The 18,058-nt window shown below is 33.4% G+C and overlaps 1 protein-coding gene across 5 annotated transcripts in view; it reads left to right on the top strand.

The window, feature by feature from the left end:
* Positions 1-18,058, top strand: part of LOC129748472 (uncharacterized) — a 168,145-nt gene that overhangs the window by 23,212 nt on the left and 126,875 nt on the right. For all 5 annotated transcript variants that reach the window (XM_055743113.1, XM_055743114.1, XM_055743111.1 and 2 more), the window contains exon 2: positions 12,660-12,678. The gene's annotated coding sequence lies outside the window, so the exon portion shown is untranslated. The remainder of the gene's footprint in view (positions 1-12,659; positions 12,679-18,058) is intronic.

Raw genomic sequence — 18,058 nt, 5'->3', positions numbered from 1 at the left:
ATTGGGTCTTGAGGATAACTGATTAATAAAATCAAATCTTCATTTTGAAAATTTTGTAATATTTAAAGGTTTTGTTTTATTTAAATGCAGATGTTAGTAAGAAGAACTCTATCTATTTACATTTTTATTTTTCGAAAGCTAATGCTAGTAAGAAGACATATTTGGATTCAGGCACCCAAATTAATGAATTTTTTTCTCTAATACTTGCATATCAGAAAAATGTGAATTTTGAATGTAGAGTTGAGCATTTAGGGAAATAAAAAATAGAATTGAGGCTAAAATTGGTTTATTGAAAATTGATTTATATCAGTTCAAAACTGTAGTGACATAAACGATTTTATTTGTAATCAATGTGGATACTTAGTTCATGATTTTTTTTGCTTTATCTGCTGCCTATCTGTTACATGGCTATCAACTTATTGCTGTGAAAAACTAAAATTCAATTAATGAATTTTGAAGTTAAAATGGTTGGTTTCAAATTCTGAACTTGTTTAGTCACACCTTTAAGTAAAAATCCATTCTAAAGACGAGGTAGGGTTTTTGTTCGTCATGATTTAAAATTGAATACCACAGTTTTATTGAATTCTAAATCGAGATTATCACTTAAAAATTTTATCAACGTCATAAGAATATTAAATGTCTTAAGCCTAGAGGGTTTTTGGAGTAAATTCCACCGGAAGCGAGCCAATTTTTTAACACAGTAGTGAGCAACCTTTTGAACCTACGGGACAATTTGAATTCACAATTTTAATAAATAAAGTTTATTACTAACCTTTACACAATTTATGACAAAATTAAATCTGAAACTGAAAAGATTAAACGATAAGTTTTAAGAAAACTTAAATTTAACATCGATTTTTTTTTATAGATGGCGGACAATATCAGCCGAAATTGAAGAGTTACATCACTGAGTATATCTTGGTCATTTTAAATTAATCTTAATTTTCATATTGATTTTCACTTCTTCGGAACATTTATTCTTCCAGTTAGAGACGTCATTTGCATTCCTAAAATAAGATTAGACCATTTTTCGAGAGAAATCCTTGTTTTCTCATAACGTTGTTATTATTTGTCATCAATTTTATTCAAAGGTATTCTGGGACGATTTCACAGCGATTGCTTAAGGTCAGAATAAATTATTTCTTAATTTCTGTGTGTATTTTTGAAAAATTCTTCCACAATATAAATTTGTCTTCGACTTCAAGTGGTGAAAAAATGGTGTTTTTAAATAAGAATGCTTGGGTAAGGTCTTTATTGAGATGTTGAGCTAGGTTATCAAAATCATAGAAAAATGCTTCAATTGTAATGTTTTAAGGCAAATTTCGTCAAAATTACTGATAGCAACCTAGGTTCTAGAATTTTTTCACAGATTTCGTGTATTTTTCAAATACAACTTCAAAACCTTTGTGATAGGATTAATAAAGCTAATTAATGAAGTTTTAAAGATAATGTTATATGCTGAGTCATGCCGATAATAAATCTAAAATCTAGAATAAAAATAACTCACTTGTTATTTTTTTGCCAGTATTTGAGTGCTGACAGAACTAACCTTTTTAAGAAATTTGTTTACTTACCTAAATTACAAAAAAAATCTACTTAACATTTCTATAGTACAACTTTGTCATTGCTTGAAATTGATTGAACAGATTTTAAAATCCCTGTGATCATCTGTTGGCTTTCAATTTTAATTTGCTTTTCCAACTCGCTTTTAGAGATTTTGATTTTGAAGGTAATAGTATCTTTTTTTTTCTTTTTTGATAGGAGTTTGATCCGCATTTTGCTCATCCCTGTTCTAACATATTTGTTAACGCTGTAAGGATCACTTGGGAAGAATATCCATGGGAGAGGGGAGGGGGGTCTAAAAACTTTACCCTCCCCCCTCATTTGGCATGGCCCTGCTGCTCATAACGTATTAAGTCCGCATCCTTTATTTATTTTCATAAACTGTAAGCTTTCACTGTTATTTAAATAAGTCTCAACGCTGAGCGATAATTTTTTTGAAACTTCATTAACTGATATTTTCTGCTTTTGAAGAACTTATATTATTAAGACAAAAAAACATAAAAATATTTTTAAGTTTTTTAATTGTTGATAAAAAACAATAACAATAATAAAAACATTAAAGAGCTGTAGAAAATTCAAAATTAAAGAAAATAATGAAAACTTCGAAGAATGTAAAAATTTACACAAAACATTAAAAAATTACCGTCAAAGGATGAAAATTGGAAAAAGTTAGATGACAAAAATGATAAACATTAGAAACAAAACAAAGACAGTACATTCAAGTCCAAAGAAATGATAAAAACGTCTAAAACTTGTTAAAAACTTACAAAAAATTAAGTTAAAAGTAAAAAAAAAAGTAAAGAAAAATGCTTTAGATTTTGACAGAGTGCTGAGTTGCAAGCTGCGATATTCTTAACTTTGATGATTGCGAAAGACTCCTTTGAAAGTTTGACGAAATTCAGTGTGATTTGTTTCGAAATCGATGGTGCAAATTAAAAAAAAAATCGTAGTTTTACTCACTTTAAGTTCAATGTTTGGTTATGTAGAATATAACTTGTATTAAAAATCTAAATATTTTTTAATTTTTCTTTCCACAGTAGCAAAAAACACAAAATTTGACAACCATACATTTAAATTTAATTTTTTAATGTGTTCAAGCAACCGGTTCAATACTCAGATAATTCGTCACTGCAACCTCTATTAAAACAGTTTAAAAATTGAAAGACACGATTCACGATATGAAATACGTGAAAAATTTATGTGAGAGAATTAATAAATTGTTGAATTCGGTTCCAATACGACATGTTTTACAAAGGAGGCAATTATCGAAAAACCAAAAAAAGTGACAGGTTCGAGTACTTAGGAAAATTTTTCATCTTGAAGGATATCACCTGGATGAATTTTGAAGTAAAAAATATTGTTTGACACCCAAACTTACATGAAATAATTTACAATTAACTACAGTTTAAAACAAAAATGGATAGAACAAATTATTTTGAATAAACTAAAGTGGAAAATAGCGAAAACTGATGTAAAGTTCAAAAATGCAATTCTACTACTTATCCCTCTGATCCTCTTCTATTGCAAAATAGCTTCAGAGAGCAATCAACCAATCAAGGTAAAAGGTGACTGCCTTCTAACAGAAAAAGAAAAAAAAATCCAAACATAAAAAAACGAAGCGGATTGCAAACTTTTACAATAAAATTGATGTCTTTCGATTTCCTCCCTCGGAGCCATTATCCTCGACGAGTTTGCCCTCTGTTTCTCATTTGCAATTGGAAAACTATAGCTCCGGAAAAAAATCAAGAAGAAGAAATCGAAAAGCAAGAACACAAGGTCGAGATTGAAAAATTCTCAATTGCAGTCCCAATGAGTTTGCTTTGAGCTAAGAAAGCTGAAAGTGGGTGGAGAGATAACTTTTTTTTTCTCCATCTCAGTTATTTTTTCTATAGATTTCTTCACAAATGGGCCAAAAGTTCGGGGGAAAACTTCCCGGGCAAAGTACTTCCAATTGTTTATTGGTTTCGTGCTGTTGTACTTTTCCGGGACGATCTTTCGCTCACAATGGCGGGAAATTGTTGGAGATTTGTTTAGAGAGAGAAAGAACGAAGTGGAATCTGCTTTCCGCCGCCTGATTTGAAACTTACTCAAACTCGTGACCGATGAATCTTTACGACATGTAAAGTTTCTTGGAGGGTTTTTTTCTTCTTATTTCGCTCCGGATCTTGGGAAATGCAAATAGGTACCCTCAACTTGTTCCGGGAAAACAATTTTCATGTCCCGGCTCTTCGGAATTGTTCCAACCGACAATCGAATGTTTGATTCCTCGATGCGGGACTGAATGTCTGCGAGCGAAAAGATTTCTTCCAAAAACTCCCCAAGGATCAATCATTCAAGTAGAGGTCCGTGTCCGAACGAGCTCTATTGAATTTTATTTTTTCCCCGAATCAGCTTTTCCGATTTCCGATAAGACAGTTTCCGGGGAAAGAAAGAGCGTTGAGCGTCCACGAGAAAAAAAAATGGAAGGAAAAAACAACCAGTGGAAAAAAGTCGTTTCTTTTATTACTTCGATAATCATCGGCCATTGTGTATGTCATCATCATAATCATCATTTTCAGCAAGCCATCCGCCCACCAGAAATGAAGGCTGAGATGTTTTTGCCATTTTCTGCTTTCAGAGAAGGAGGAATCGTGAAAAAAGAAATGAGGAAAATTTTGTCACGTTTGACAAGTTTTCCGATCGGCTGGAAGCTTTCCAAGAGGAATGAGGAATGCCTTAACAGAACTTAGTTAAGTTATCTGTTTTCAGTTGTTTTGTTAGTCAAAGTTTACGAACACAAATCTTTCAAACAATTCGAGATGTCTACACATTTCTTGGGAACAAATTTTTAATGAAACAAATTTACTGTAAAATTACCTGAAATCCACGTTACTGTTTAACGCCTGAAAGAAGGCAAAGATTTAATATATACGCAAAATATTCCGCAGGAATTTCAAAACTGTTTTTCACTTTCGCCGTCTCAAGAATGGAACACTAGAAATGATTTCCGTTTTCCATTATATTTAATTCAAATGCTAGCATTTTTCCAGCATTCAGTCGCCATCGGGTTAACATAAATGGAAATCTACTCCATTTTTATTCTTTTCCAGGCTCACTAAAAGTGCAGAGAAACAAAAGGTGTAGGCTGCAATTTAAAATAATTGCTCTTGAAATTAAAACCCAGTCCATCTGTGCATTTTAAACCGGATTCTCGGGAAATCAACTTTGAAGTTAAGGCAACGGCTTTTGAAGTCCTCTGTCGAGCACTAAACAATATTAGAATATTGTCCCGACGCCTTGGAGCGTTTTTAAGTTCCTTTTTTTCCCGAGATTTAACTTCATTTGCCTCCAGAAGAAAAGTCATTAGTCCATCACGCAAAAAGCCCTTTTCCTATACACAAAACACACCCACAAACAGAGACACCAATCTAGGAACGAATCTCGTTAATTTGCATATTTTTGCATACATTTAGCGGAAGCGGAGCGTAAAATTTACGCCTTTTTCCTCCCGCACAACAGATTGGATAAGAAGGGGATCCATCAACCAACAACTATGGCAATCACCAGCATCATCCGACTTTTTAGCTGCTCCCAAAGAAAACGTGCGCCATCGCTCATTAGCATTAGGGCTCAATAAGCTGAAGTAGGAAGTGGCTTGCCATTTGATTCCCTCCCATTCCACCCACAACAAATCCTGGGGAGGGAGGGCCATTTTCCGACACTCAGCATTATTGCTAATTGATGAATGATATCCGACACAGCTTGGGTGAGTCATTTGGTTTGGTCTGCGGAAAGGGTTCTTTCGAAGGAAAGAAGCTGTTTTTTTTTTATTCTTTGAAGGAAAAGCAACTCATTATGCTTGGCAAACTTCATTAAAAATACACGATTGAAATCAATACTAAAAGGTACATTACGCGGCATTTCAAAACCTGAACGCAAATCAGTTGCTTTAATTTGAGAGGAAGTTTCAGATCAATATGGATAAGATAAAACATAAATATGAAAGGAAAGTTTGGGATTCAAACTTTGATACTCGCTATATCGCACCAAAAGGAAACCCCGTAGGTTTTGCTGTAACTTTTTAAAACTTTTCATTTATTTTCTACGAAATTTAAATAAAAGTTGTTCTTCATTTTGAATGTCTTGTGTTTTAATGTGGAATCCAGTCATTTTTTGATTCAAAAACAACCTTTTATGGAATTAGAATTCCAATTAGTGTCTCAAATTTCATTATGTGCTATTGATCTTTTTATTCCAAACATGAATTCATTAGCTAATGTACGATTTTTCATGCACTTTTGCTAAGGAAGCGATTCGGTTTCAGTATTCTCAGTTTGGTAATAAATATCCGATCCGATTTTTGCGACAAAATTAGAGCATATGTTGCTTTCACATCATGAGAGTTAAATTTTTTATTACCCTTCTGAAGATCACAAAGGTGCCAAAATTATAAAATGAAATCAATTGCTGGGAAAATTTGATATCAATATGCTCTCATGTGGAAAAAGAGGTATCTTTTGGACCTTAAAACAAGCTAAACAAAGCATAAATTCGAAAACTATGTATATAAATTGTTTCGCTCATTTTTTCTGTGTACCACCTTGCGTCAAGAAAAATGCAAGCTATTTCGGCTGCCAAGATGTGATATCTAAATTTGCAAAAAAAATTAACGTAAAAGTCGTCTCCAGCATTTTAAAAATATATGGAAAAAATTAGTTCATATGACAAAACAACGCAGAAGATTTTGATTATACAAGATGCGTGAGTTGTCTTTATAAATTTCGATGATGGCGTACTTGTTATTCGATAGTAACAATCTTGACTCAGAACTGATGTCAAAACTTCGAAAACTAATCCCATGTTCAGAATTCAGCTACAGCTTTTCAGAATTTTCACTCTTATTTATAATAATTCTTTAATTGATTTCTGAATTCATAGTTTTAAATATGATTTAACTCATTTAAGAGATTCTTGTTTCTAATAAAATCAAAATCGAATAAGTGTTTGTGTTTAAATATGTTGAACTATGTATCCGGTTCAGGATTTTTCAATCTCGGTTCGAATCATCATTGGAAATTGAAATGAAAAGCTGTGATTGAAATTTTCGTTAAAATTTTCCTTTAAATTTCTTCCAAGATTTTCGAAACTCATACGCATTTTTATACGTTTAGTTAATATTTTTCCAAATATGAACAAAAGACTAAGAAATCATATGCAAAATTGACACATAACAATGCTTCAAAATGGCGATATAGATTCTTCTTTCGAAATTTTTATTCACATTTAGATTTTCAAGTCGGATTAGGATAATTGGATTTAGGAATAAGCGATGAATTCCAAAATATCCTAATTTTAATTAGGGATTCATGACTTTGGGCTCTTATACTGATTTTAATTTTTGGCTTTTTTTTTATTCATAAACAGTGTTTATGTACACTTCACAAAACGTATTGAAATCCCGAAACAAATGGAAAATTCGAATTTTGAATTCAGATTCAAAATTCAGATCCAGATTCGCTCGAAAGTCAGTTCCACAATCTAAATTAAACTATCAAGATTACTTTTTCAGTAAGGAGTTTTAAATAATTGGAAGAGATCGCTGGCTTACAATTCTGATTTTTAGTTCGATTTTAAAATTTAACCAAAGTCAGCTCGTTTGCACAATTCAGCTGAAAATGACAAAAATTAAGTAGAATTTTAGTTCAAAACATATGTCGAAAAAACCAACTAACGGAATTGATTTTTAATGAAAAGTTATTGATGATAAAGAAACTTGTATCTTCTCTTAGAAACAAACGCAGGAAAATTCAAAAGTTTGGCATATTGTAAGCCATTATTAATATTGCAGTTTTTACAAGAACCACATTTTAAACTCAAATCTTATAATAGGACTGAGTTAGAATAAATCCGAATCAAACCGAAAAATTTTAATCTTTATCTTTTGAAAATTAGATTTATTTTTATTAGTTTTTCTAAATTGAAGAGTTTCTAACAGAAAAAAATACTGAAAATTCAAATAAAAAAACTAAGCTGGTCAGGTTACCCGAACTTGCCCAAATATTTGATAAAAACAATTGGACAAGGTTCTAATCGACCCAGTTGCCCCAATTTTGATAAAAATATCCTTAGGTTTTCCAGATTCATTCACATCAGAATCAATCCAAAAATTCAAATTGCATTATTCTAATTTTTAATTTTGTCGCCCAAAAATGTTATTTTTCAATTTAGATATATTTATATAAACATAAATAATTTTTCTGGATCCTGAAATACGATTCAAAAGCTGGTTACGTTTTTAGTAGAAAAAATAATGATTTAAATGTTTTTTTTCTTGTGAATGAACGAAAAAGAACAAACTAAATATCCCCTCCATGCGTCAGTTCTTTCTTCAAGATTTTAATTTAACAGATTGCATTTTGAAAACCGATCATATACATTTTGTAGAATGGCCCATAAAACTGACCTGTGTTAAATTCCAGCTCAATTGGACTTGATTTCGAGCGCCCATAGTTTCGGTTCTTTTTTACCCTTTAAAATCACTAAAGGAAATTGGGAAAATCGAAATATTCCGAAAAACAACTAAGTCCCAGAAAGTCGATTTTTGGGCAAAATTATTTTTCCAAATGAAAACCAGAGCTTAACATTTCATGCATTTAGAAATCATTTGGCATTAAAATTTAAAAAAAAATAATTTTAGTCCATTTTCTTAGAACCCCTTTTGGTGAATTTTTTCCGTCTTTAAATCAAGTCCGAATGAGCTGAAATATTGCACAGATATTTTTAGCCAAAAATCGACTTTCTGGTATTTTTTTTTTAAGGAAACCTTTAATTAAGATTGAGCTGAAATTGTTTAACAGGTCAGTTTTTGGATCAATCTACAAAATGTATATGGCCGGTTTTCAAAATTCAACATGACTTATTTGGATGCCACTCTAATGTATTTATTTCAGACCGCTGCAAGGTTTTTATGAAACGTTTCAAATGAATTATTTTTACACCTCACATAACTGGTTTTGGTTGTTAGAGTCAAAAAATTTTTTTTGAAAATTAGGGAAGGGAGTTTTTTAGTCTTGATATAGTGCAACGAGTTTTTATTTTGTATGGATGTTAGAGTTTGATTGTACAGAAAGTCTATAAAATATATGTAACTTTAAGTTATACACAATTAATTTTATGCCAAAACCCTACGATCCTAACTTTTACCTCAGAAAAGATATTTGATGTTGTCCAAAATTTAAAATTTGTTTTTTCAAATGTCTTAAATTGCTCATTCTCGAGCCTGTCAACCAGAGGATGAAAATGAAAAAAAAAAATGGTCAATGGTTTTTTCGCAATGCCAATGAGTTCGTTTGTTCATAGAAATCTGGTAAAAACATTCCATAAAATTATACTGAACGCTTTTCAGCTTAACCTAGTGTGGACACCACTGCAATAGAGCTGGGCTCGTTTTGTTATGTGGTGGGCCTAAATTTGCGGATATTCGAAAAATGTGTCAACACAAAAATATTAACGGATGAAAGTATAGAGCAAAATAGTAAAAATCAGAATCAAGCGGAAACGCACAACGTGTTCTACCTAGTTAATTGAACAGTATCTAAAATTTGTAAATTAAGAGCCCATATGGAATAATTTCTATTGAAGTTTGTGAAAATCGGGAAATGTAAGCATCTGAAATTGTAATTGAATCGTTTATAGATAAAACAGGAATTTCTTACAGAAAAAAGTGGAAGTTAAGAAAACTAACTTAAAGCTGAAAAAGGTGAAAAGTTAAAATTTATTGAGCCCAACGGGAATATTTATTGTTTATTTAAGAGCTATTGAAAAAATAGAATAATTTACACAAGATTGTATACCAAGCAGAAATAAGCAGATAGTTCAGGATCGTATTTGACCGAAACTACTAATTTTTGAGCTGCATTAAATATAAAATCTGCTACAAAAGGTTGTTTCTTGATTCGATCCGGACACCTAGGCTTAACAGATACTTTTAGAAAAAAAAACTGGATATCGCCGAAAAAAGCGGGTCATTTAAGAAACTCTTAAAACCCCAATTTTATCCAACGCTAAGTAAGGAAACGTGCGATAAGTGTCATATCTTTCAAGAAAATGTCGAAGAAATAAAATAATTTAAACAAAACGTTCAATTATACAGTTCTAACTGGCCCTCAGGCCCCAAAAAGGCACGATTACCGAGCGTGTTCGTTTTTAAAACCGTCCGAATAACAAACGAGTACTGCATATGTTCTTTCAGCTGTATTATAATTGAAATTTACTTTAAAAATTGAACTCTTACAAAAACTTCCATGTTTAAATACTAGGGACAATTTTGTTGGAAATTTTAAGAAAGTAAATGATTTTTTTGAACATTTTTTTACCAGCCGTTCAAGTTCGTTTTTACAAATAATTCTACCTTGCATTTCATCTCGATGCACGTGTCAATGATATATTAAATCAATAAATTAATCTGCGATTAAAACTTATCATCATTCTTACAAATAAGAATACAGCATAATTCAAACATTCAGCCCTCTTCAGATATGTTTATTGTTCTATTTAAATTAGTTTATTTTCGGCTTGATAGTTTCGTTCTATTTTATTCAGAATGTGACTCTTCCTAAATCATTAATTCACGACAGTCCAAAATGTGGTATACAAACTTAAGGGAAGCAGGATTCCGGAGAATAATCTGGAGAAATAATCATTAATAAGCAACTTGATGGATATTTTCTTCAATCAAATCATATTTACATCGCTTAAACGTGCGCAAAGATCTCTTCACTACCAGAATCTTTTCGGGATGCATACGAGTAACCTGTTCTTGTTTTATATAAGCTCTGGAAAATGCTAATAATTTTAAGAAAAATTACAAATTTTTTATTTTATAGTATTCTTTAAATGATTTCCTGAGTAAAACAAACGAATTTAAATTGAACCTGGATTTAGGTTTTTTCCAGTGTAAACCAGTGAATCTTCGTAAAAGTGTCAATTAATTTTTGAAAATGGATAAAGAAGATTAGATAAAAAAAGCAGGTGTTCAAAATGATCCAGGAAAGATTTAATAAGAAGCATTTTCATCAAGCACGGACCAACTATTTTGAAAGGGTAGAATCTGAGAGGGTTGATTCTATCACAAAAGTTTCCTTAGGAAAACACAGCGGGACGGTGGGAGATTTTCTGAAAAAGCAGGACATGTAATTTTTTTTAAGCTTATCTGAATATTCTGGATGAATTGAAATGCGAAAATTTCTTTTTCCATATAAATATCCACCATACAAAATTTAACCCTAACCGGTAATGAAGGATTCAACTAAATCATCTCATATTTTACTCTGATACTTGGTGATCCACAACGTTTTCAAACGAATTTTGGAATACAAAGTTAATACCGATTTTAGTGAAGTTTTCACTTAACATGATAAATTTGAAAAATATGAATGTAAATATCTTCCAGTATTTTTATGAATATGCTGAAACCTCTAACGAAAATTCTTGAAAATTTTTCTCATTTATATTTATCCTTTTTATGTTGAACATAGTAGCGCTTATGTGAAAATGTAAACATATAAAATATAATAGGTAAAGTTGCCAAAACCATTGATCATAATGTGGGGGCAATTTGATAAATGATGTGGAATAGGATTGAATAAATCAGGTTGTCAAAAAAGTCTGTATAATAACGAACTTTAAAAAATCATAAAAAGTTCTTAGTTTCTCATTTTTGAAATCTAATGATACCAAAACTCGTCACCTTTTAAAACATTTCCCTTTTTTTTTTGATTTCCTGATGATTTCCTTGCTGAAAGTTTCCAACATAGCACATGCCCCTTGCGATTTTGGCGCCTTAACATTTTGTGTTACCTTAAATTTAACCTTCCTTAGCAGAACTGGCCAAAATCGAGAGAGGTCTGTATTTTGAAGTTCAGTTTAAATTGAATATGTATGGCTATTAATCTTTTTTAAGCTTTAATATACATTAATTTTCCTGAGTTTATAGTAAGAAATCCATTTTTTCAATTGAATAGTCACTTAAAAAAATCTATATGTACTTTCATTTAACATTGATTGTTTACAACATTAATAAAATATTCAACAAGTTAATGACAACAATCTGTAAGTAGTTTATTTTCATTTATTTTAATGAAAAATGAGGAAAATTACGAAAGGTACGAGGTTTCAATTTACGAGAACTTGTGGTTGGTATTTTAACCCTTCGTTTCATAAAGTAACAAATTTGCTACCATTAATGTATGGAAAAAGTGGGAAATCGCATATTATTTTTATTTTTGTTCATGTTTTTGTTAATTTCCGACTGATCAAGATGATTTTTAAGGAAAAATAGAAATCATGAAATAATGGGTGAAGTCTACCTAGCTATGAATTTTGGTAAAATTCAAGTTGATTTCAGATGAAATATACACAGTAACTGTTTCAAAAAGTAACAATGGTTATCCGATAAGGATTATAAGAAAAGATTTGTTGATCAACAAATTTCGGAAAATTTCGGCACCGGGATTTCTGTCGGTTCCACTTCTTAATATTTGTTCGTTTCGTCGTAACGTTTCTTAAGAAGAAGGATTAAGGAAAAAGAATTCCATAATTCCGTCTTCCCATTCGGAGAATGCTGATAAACTAATCATATCGCGTCCATTCCTCCCAAACTTGGGACACGGGATTGTCCCTCTTTGCTTAAGTCAAACTCGACACAATCGAGGATTTTAGTCTTAACAACAATCGATTACCGCTCAAGCATATCATCCGTTCCGATGCTTCATTTTCCCCCGAACTAGCTTCCGTTTCCGATGGCTTTCTCTCTAGAAAACCAACTGCTGCGGTCGAAACGTGACCGGAAAAATGGCAACGAGTCGTTCCCTTTTTCTTGCCCTGCGATGAATGACGAAGGGATTAGTGAAAATCCTATCAATTTTCCATTGGTGGTAATCCTTTTTCTGGAAATGAATGCTTCCTCGACGAACCGATCCGACGAAGACCATCGGAATCGAGAAGCTGGGCTGTCGCCCATTGATACGATAAACACATTTCTTTCTTTTTTTTATGCTGTCTTTGTACAAAAGAATTAACATCCAACTTTTCTTCTTCTCGTTTTTATCTCTTTTCAGATTTATTTCCTTGGATTTGGTAAGTTGACAACATTCTTTGTTTGTGTGTTTTATTCAGCCGGATTTATCTATTCATTTTACTTCTACATATTGAATTCGATTTCATGAAGAGTTGAAATGAAGATTGTTAAATATCGAAGATCGTTATTTCAAAGCTATATCTGAATAATATAATGCAGGGCTTGCAATTGAAGTGGTCAGAACATTAGGATTGATTATTACGAAGCATACAAACTCGAGTTAGATGTTGATCACTATGTTAACATTTTGTCTAAACTGTAAGAGGATAAATTTGTTAATTTTATAATTAATTTTTTTTTTTTTGGAAAATAGGCGTCGAACCTTCACGTAATGCTTTGATTGTTTTTTTTTTCAGACGAACACACACATATATCTAGCATTTTAGTAAAACAATCTCTTCAGAGGAAAACTTAGTTTTTTAATATCTTTATTTGTTGGGGAGAATGGGGAAACGTGGGCTACTCTGAATATCTCAGATGTGTGTTGTGATAAAATCTCAATCCCACTGTCATTGCACTAAATGAATTATGAAGTTTCAGTTTTGGGTCAACTCATTAACTTTGCACGTTATCTAGTCAATTTGGATGCGATAGCCTACGATTTCCCACCATTATTCAATACCCAAAAAATAATTCTTTATTTAAAACAGTTAGAACTCGTGGAAATAAGTTTATTTGATAAAAAAAAGTCTAATGAAACTTAGCAAATGTAGAAAACTATTCAATTTATTTTTTCATTTTACTTTCAATATAAAGAAGTTATAAACAAAAAAAAATGTGGCCCGTGATACACAGCACTCCCCTACTAATTCATCATTACCTTTATATTCCATTAACAAATCAAATTAGGTGTTCAGAACAATAAAGAACTGTTAAAAGCCCCATAGTCACTTAAAACTAAAAATTATCTATTTTATCTAAATTTGCTTAGCACAATCAAGTATTTTAATGTAGAAAAATATCCTGTTGTGTGAAAAATAAAATAAACCTCAAACTTCCTTAAATTTAAATCCCCTTAAATTTAAATATTGGTAAAGAGAGCGAATCTCTGTGATGGAAGACTGAAGTAAGAGGTGATTTTGTTGGCCATTTCGGTGATGTGCCAAAGTGGAGCCCCAAAATCATTTTAAGAACCTTGTTTTGAATCCTCTGATCCGTTGCGCAGCAGCTAGACCAAAACGGAACTGCATACATTATCGCTGGACGGGACACCAGTTTGTAGCTGAGCATCTTATTCCTAAGGCACAAACTTAAATCCTGTTGATGAGAGAATAATGAAACTATATTTATTAACACGTTCGTCGCCACGCTCATTTTGGTAGTTTTACTAGCTGGGCCCAAAGAAATTTTCAGAGAGAGAAAGCAAAGAGGGAGAACTCACATATTTGAAACGTGTGGCGAAGCTGGGCGGTAAACTCAAGTAAGAGAGCGTCACACGCTTTTTGATGTGACGGGGCCCCCCAGGAAATACACCCGTCACCCGAATATGGGTGCCGTGGCGACGAACGTGTTAAATAAAAATTAAAAAAAAAATGTTTTTGTTACATTTCGATTGCCATTCCAAAATCAGGAAAATTCGAGAGATTTTTCTAACACGTTTTATTCGGCTGACAGGTGTATTTCCGGGGAGGCCTTGTCACATAAAAAACGTGTGACGCTCTCTTACTCAAGTCAGCCGCTCAGTTTAGCCACACGTTGCAAATGTTGAAGTTCTCTCTCTTTTTTCTCTCCGAGAATTTTTTGGGGCCCGGCTAGTAAAACTACCGAAATGAGCGTGGCTGCGAACGCCATGGGACCCATATTCGTGTGACGGGCAGTGATGTCAACTGTTTTACAGAAATGTCTGGAAGATTTAGAAAAAAAAATGTCTGGAAAAGTGTGGAAAAGTCTGGATGTCAAAGTTTATAGGTGATGACCTTTTTTTTGGTCGCCAGATCACAATATTGCAGCCCAGGGAATAACACTTATAACTTCATCATAATCATACATTCTATACACTACCAATGTCTGAGATTATTGTGATGATGTCAACGACTACGTTTTATGCTTTGCTTCCTGTTTAACTACCATCTTCGTGGCATTCCTCACTTTCAATTTGTAATCCGAATCAATTCCGGCCATTTTGCAACGAAAATTTTGAATTCTTACTGTTTTGTCAGAAAATTCATGTCGAAACTCAAAAGTCTGGAAATGTCTGGAAGAAATGACAAAAGTCTGGAAGTCTGGAAACCTTAAAAAATTTCTGGCAAAAGTCTTAAAACTCTGGAAGATCTAGAAAAAATCTTGAAGGTTGACATCACTGTGGTGATGGATATATTTCCTGGGGGGGGGGGGGAGGGAATCGTTTCTATTTATTTTCACGCTCCGAGAATTCTTTCGGGCCCGGCACGTAAAACTACCAAAATGAGCGTGGCGACGAACGTGTTTAATAAGGACGCCCTCTAAAAAATCAGGAAATTTTTTTTTTCGTTTATAAAATGACATTTATAGCGAGAGATTCCGTCCACCACTTTTTCAGAATGGACGTTTACTCAATAGTCATCAAGTCGTTTTCATTGGTCGAATTTTGTAAATTTGTGAAATCACCCCCCCCCCCCCCCAAAAAAAAAACGATCTCTAGGACCGCCCCTGCTCACTCTTGATTACAGTTTGATTTATCTCTCCTAGCAAAGATTGGGACGAGCAGACGAGAAAATTTGCACTCTCTTCCACTAGATAAACCAATCTGAGGAGTTTTGCCGTCCATGATTCTGAAAAATAGTTTTGGGTATTTGTAATGCGCTTTTTTTTAAATTTCTATTATCTTTTTTTTTAAATGAAGAGTTAATCGCCGAAAAATTTGTTTTATGAAATTATTTTATAAGCTATATCGGTGAAATTTTTTGTTCTTTGAGAAAGAATATTTGAGTATTGAAAGATTATAGATGGATAGAAGATAAGAATAAGGTGAGAGGTGTTGAAAAAGAGCGGAGGGGTAGTTTTAATTTGAAAAACTTTTCATCATATTTAATCTTTTTTTTACTCACGGCCTTACTACCTTGCAGTGTACAATGGTGCAGAACATTATTCTAGCTGTAGAAATTAAAAGTGCCCAGGCATGAAGAGAAAGACATTTGATGTCTTCAGAAACATTGTTTAGTTTGACATGGAGCATATTCTGGTATCAAAATTTTTGCCAAGGGGTCCCCCGATAGCGAGATAAAAATGCTTACTTTTTTGTTTTCCTAATAAGGGCCTTTCATTCAATTTTTATTAACATGCAGAACATGATAGATCAGTTGCCATAGAAGTTTAAATACAACATTGAAGATTCAATTTTTTTTTTAGTTTCACTCCCATAAGTAGAGGACAGGCATCTTAGAAACCATTGTGATCGAAGCAAGAAGCAAGGCAAAGCTCAAACTCGATTTTAATAAAAATCAATACAAATGTGGAGTCCAGAGGTCTAGATTAAGGTTACCAGAATTTTTCAGCACATATCAGAGCCGGGCAATTATATATAAAAACCTGCCAAATCCGGGTATTGGATTTTCAAATCGACGACCTAAAATCAGGCAAATTAAGTCGAATTCGGTGATAATCCAACAATTATCCAATAAAAATCAACAAAAAAAAATTAATCGAAATTCATAGACGGCTTCCAAAACACCTTTCAAGATTATTTTTGATGATAAGTTTCAATCGCCGATAAATTTATTATTAAGTATGTTCATTGACATGTGCGGCGAGCTGAAACGCTAGGTAGAAGAATTTGTAACGGAATGAAGAATAGGCGGATAGGCAAGCATCAGATGAGCTTCGTAGGATAAAGTTTGGATAGGTGTTGAAAACTGTAAATCTAGGGAATTTTTGTATTGGAAAGCATGCAAGTGTGGTGGTACGCTTTTGCCGTACAACCAGATCCCAGCAATGTTATTCAAACCATGTGGAGCACATCTCTCAGATTTAAGGATTTTTTTTGATAGATTTAAGCTTTCATCTCCTATGCTCTCAAAGCCAAAAGCTTAAATCTGAGGGAAAAAAGCTTAATAACGAGATTCACCAGCACATATTTAAAAGATGTTCGTCACACGATACATAGAAAAATCGTGTAACGTTGCCGGGATCTGGTTTTTGCCCGATAGTGTATTCACAGTACACAATCCAACTAGCCTGCTGTGTTTAGGAATGTGTTGCTCAAAAGTCGATCACGCTTCCTATACAGAGTAGTCTGTTGTACGGCAAAGGCGTACCACCACACTTGCATGCTTTCCAATACAAAAATGCCCTAGACTTCAGTTTTCAGCATTTATTCCTACTTTATCCTACGAAGCTCATCTGATGCTTGCTTATCCGCCTGTTTTTCATTCCTTTACAAATTCTTCTACTTAGCGGTTCAACTCGCCGCACGTGTCAATGAACGTACTTAATAACAAGATTATTTTTTTTCAAACTTGCACAAAAAATTTCGTTTGAGGGCATATAAAAAATCAACACAAATTGTTTTTTTTTGTTGTTGTTTGATTTGCCCAATAAACTGAATACATCCGGGCAAAATCCGGGCTTTTTTCAATGAAATTCGGGCAACCGGGCCGGGCCGAACTGTTCCCTAACTTTGTAATAAATATCCGGGCCATATGGCAATCTAAGTGTAGAACTTATTGAGGTCCAAATCCAGACTGTCGCACAACCAGTAATGCAACATTTAAATCGGTATTTCTAGCCAAAAAAATCTTTTTCGGTATGTAAATTGTTACCCAATGCTGAGTAGCCAAGCGGTACAAATCAAGATATTATTTCTTACCTCAGCAGCTCTCCCTATCTTTTTTTTTCCCACAGCCCGATTTTCTTTTATTCACCTCCAACCCCCCCCCACCCTCCAGAACCCTTTCTTTTAGGGTGGATTTTCTTTCTCTTCTTTTTTCAACTTTAATCTTTCATTTTCACTAAACTTTATATTCTTCCTTCTTCATTTTTAGTTATTGTCCGTGCATTTCCGTTGTCACAAGTTGGGGCCACCTGCTTCCACCAGCTAGCTTAGAGAGATCCCCTTCCGCTTCCTGCATTCCTGCTTCCCCGTTCTTTGCTCCGCCTTCGTTCTTCCTCCTTCCTTTTCCAAATTTCCTTTCTTCGGCCACTTTTCCGCACTACCCTCTGCTTTCCTCCAAACTTCCCCGGCCACGCGGGTTTTTCCCGCCATCAGTTTTCGGATCCGAATATTGCTCAACCCGTGAGACTTTCACGGGGAGCCACTTTTCCTGAGGTACACTTCAAATTTGCGGTGCCCCTTTCGACTCAGACACCACGTGTGTAATAAAAGGAGTCGGAATTGGACCACTTGTTGGCAGTACCTTTTAAAACCGATTCCGCGTGGAGTGATGCGAACCGACCACCCAAACT

The sequence above is a fragment of the Uranotaenia lowii genome, chromosome 2 (genome assembly GCF_029784155.1).
Source record: "Uranotaenia lowii strain MFRU-FL chromosome 2, ASM2978415v1, whole genome shotgun sequence".
In the NCBI taxonomy this organism is placed as follows: domain Eukaryota; kingdom Metazoa; phylum Arthropoda; class Insecta; order Diptera; family Culicidae; genus Uranotaenia; species Uranotaenia lowii.
This window is presented reverse-complemented; position numbering and strand designations above follow the sequence as displayed.